We start from the raw sequence: 3303 nt of genomic DNA on the forward strand, positions 1-3303 counted from the left end.
CGATATTGGCCTCCAGCTTGCTATGTAGCTGAACCAGCCTTGTTCCTGCACCCCTCACTGAAATTGCAGGCATGTGCCTCCACACCCAGTCTTTAGTTCTCATGAAGTGGAAAGATGCTTAAGCCCAGGAGTTGAAGACCAGCCTGTGCAATATTGTGACATATATTTTCTCAAAGACAATTAAATTTTTTTTTTGTTTGGTAGACATGGTTTTGATTACCCTTAATCTCAGTACTCTAGAGGGGAAGGTGGATCTCTGAGTTCAAAATCATCCAGGGTACATCATACATATACCCGAGAAGGGAAAAATGTTTATTTAAAAGACATTATTACGGTATATGTGTACAGTATATGCATTGTGTGTGTGTGGTGGGGGTTATACAACCACAATAGGTGTGTGAAGGCCTGAGGACAGCTTGTGGAATCAGCTCTCTTCTTCCCCTGTACATGGATCCTGGTGGGCAGACTAGGCTTTCAGCTTCTGTTTTAACTGCTAAGTCATTTCACTTACCCTGTTAAACAGTTTCCCTCTCTTGCCCCCCTCTCCCTCTTCCCAGCGTCTCTTTAGGTAGCCTTGACTGTCCTAGATGCCTGGAACTTGCCATACAGATTAGGTTGGCATTGAACTTGAGATCCTTTGCCTCTTCTGTGCTGGGAAGTAAAAGCGTGCTGCCACACCTGACTTCTATCTTTTTAAAAAGAATACTTTTTATTTGTTCTTTGATAATTTTACACATGTGTGCAATGTGTCTTGATCATTCTCACCCTATCTCCTCTCTCACTCTTCCCCTATTCCCTCAACACATCTCCTTCCCACCTTCACTATTTCTGCTCCTCTGCCTCTGCCCCTCCTCTCTCTCCTCCTCCTGCTGAGTCTGATGAGTGCTGCCTGCCTACCTGTTGACCTGGCGAGCTCGATCTTGTGCAGGTAACCGTGGCTGCTGTGAGTTCATGAGTGCGGCCAGCACGCTATGTCCAGAAGACAACATTTCACAATATCTTCATATTTCCCTTTTTGTACATGTGTATGAGTCTTTAGCTTGCATGCATGTATGTACCTCATTCAGGCCTTGTAGACACAGAAGCCAGAAGAGTGTTAGATCCCTTTGAACTGGAGTTACAGGTGAGTTGTGAACTTCCATGTGGGTTCTGGGACCCAAACCTGGATCTTCTGTAAGATCATCAAACTGTTCTTAAGCACTGAGCGAGCCATTTAGCCCTCTTATTTTTATGTTTTTAATTAGTACTTTTTTTTTGAGTGGGCCTGTTGGGTCAGGCCTGTAATCCCAGCTGTTAGGGAGACTGAATGGATTATATATCAAGACAGCGTCTCCCCACCTTCCCAAGCCCCTCAAAAGATAGTTCATTTACCTCATATTATAATTTGTCTTTTTTATTATCGTTAGTTTATAAGAGTATCTTCCAGGTTTTTTTTTTTTTTTTCCCATTTAAAGGCCTTTTAGTGATATGCATCACAAAGGCTATCTCCTGGTAACCTTTTTAAAAAATCCCCAGTCTGGATACGACAATCCCTTTGGGTCCCCGTGAATGTTTTCCAGACTAGGTGGCCCAGGTAATCTGCCCTTGGCCTTCGACACACTCACAAAAAAGTGCTCGGGGGAAGTGAGCTGTTTCTTTAGATACAGCTGTGCTGGGATGGGGAGTGGGAGGCCTCCTTGATGCCTTGCTGGCTGTTTCAACACCCTCAAGACTCAGATTGGCCATCTGCTACTGCAGGTTCCTAGTGTAGCTGCCAGGGCTCTTCAAAGTCATCGTCGTCACAGATGTCAAGGTACATGTCAAAGGCCTCTCAGTTGCAGTTTCCACCAGGAGTGAAGATGCATTTGTGGGAGATCCCGTCTATGCAGATGGCAGTCACCGAGTTGACATTCTTGGAAGTGTTTCAACCAAAGGTGCAGATGCATCCTGACTCAGCAGCCACAGTAAAGCTGGCCAGACTCTACTGAGAAACCACCTACAGCCCAATCAGAGACCCGACCTTGCCCGTATGAGCCAACGCAGAGCAGCGAAGATATGCACAGGGCCCTTGTCACCAGAAGCACAGAGGAAGGAGTTGTGACTGAAGTTAATGCAGAACAAGGTGGCAGGGTCAGTGCCTCTTCAAAGCTCCACCAGTTTTTCCTTGGACTGGGTGTCAAAAAGACGAATAAGGGTACCCTCCTTGGAGGCCAAGGCCACCACAGTGCCTGGGTGGTTCAGGGACACACAGGCTACATCACTCTGATGTGCACTAATGGCGAATGGAGTGGAACAAGTGCCAGGCTGTGTGCTTGCCAGATCCACAAGCTGCAGACTTCCACACTTGTGTCCAGGAAACAAAAGCAGTTGCTTCTCCAGGCTTGGGCAGAGGTCACACAGCCCCTTGAGGTTGTCTCGAGTGTCAAAATCAAACAGCTTTCGAGGACTGTCCGGGAAGGAGTACACGTAGATGCGGTTCCTCAGCACGAGCACAATCTTGTCATGGCGCATGCGCACAGCCAGCACTGACTTGGGAAAGGTGAACTTCAGCACCAGTTTGTCCTTGGAGTCCTTGCCTTCTCGGGGAATCGTCCCAGATCAGCACTGAGATCTCTGAGAACTTGGGGCTGCTACCACCGCCCATCAGGGCCAGCAGGTTGGATCGGTGCACATCATCGCTGCCTACCTGCTCGTGGTCCAGATGCCCCTTCTCCATCAGTGGCTCCACATTATAGATACGGATGCCTGTCTCCATGGCACAGCAAAAGCAGCTTTGTTCTTGGTTGAAATGTAGGCTGGTCACACCTCGAAGTGGCTGGTGAGCCATGGTCCAGAGCAGCCGTCCCGTGGATCGTGCTCCAACTGCACCATCACTTTTGGGGACTGGATCTTCGCCCCTCCCCGCCCCTTGCCCTAGCTGTCGCCATGAAGTTCTGACCTCCCTAATATTATTATATGTGTTTTTAGGTATAGATACTCTGTCCACATGTATGCCTGCATGCCAGAAGAGGGTATTAAATTCTATTATAGATGGTTGTGAGCCACTATGTGGTTGCTGGGCATTGAATTCAGGATCTCTGAAGAGCAGCCAGTGCTCTTAACCACTGAGCCATCTTTCCAGCACAGAGTATCTTCTAGCTTTATAGCTTATAAATTTCTAAAATTCTTAAATTTCAGAAAAAAACTTCTACCAAATGTGTTCTATATACAAATGAGCTTCTGATTTTAGGCAATTCCATTTTTGTTTTTCTAGTCCAGTGGCTGTTGTGAGGCAACCTTTGAAGTAATGATGTTTGTGGTTTGAGTAAGAATGGCTCCCAAAGG

General features: G+C 47.0%; 1 pseudogene; it reads right to left on the reverse strand.

The window, feature by feature from the left end:
• Window positions 1–1741: 1741 nt before the first annotated feature.
• LOC130887142 (WD repeat domain phosphoinositide-interacting protein 4-like) lies at window positions 1742–2806 on the reverse strand (annotated as a pseudogene).
• Window positions 2807–3303: the final 497 nt, after the last annotated feature.

The sequence above is a fragment of the Chionomys nivalis genome, chromosome 15, assembly GCF_950005125.1.
Source record: "Chionomys nivalis chromosome 15, mChiNiv1.1, whole genome shotgun sequence".
NCBI lineage: Eukaryota > Metazoa > Chordata > Mammalia > Rodentia > Cricetidae > Chionomys > Chionomys nivalis.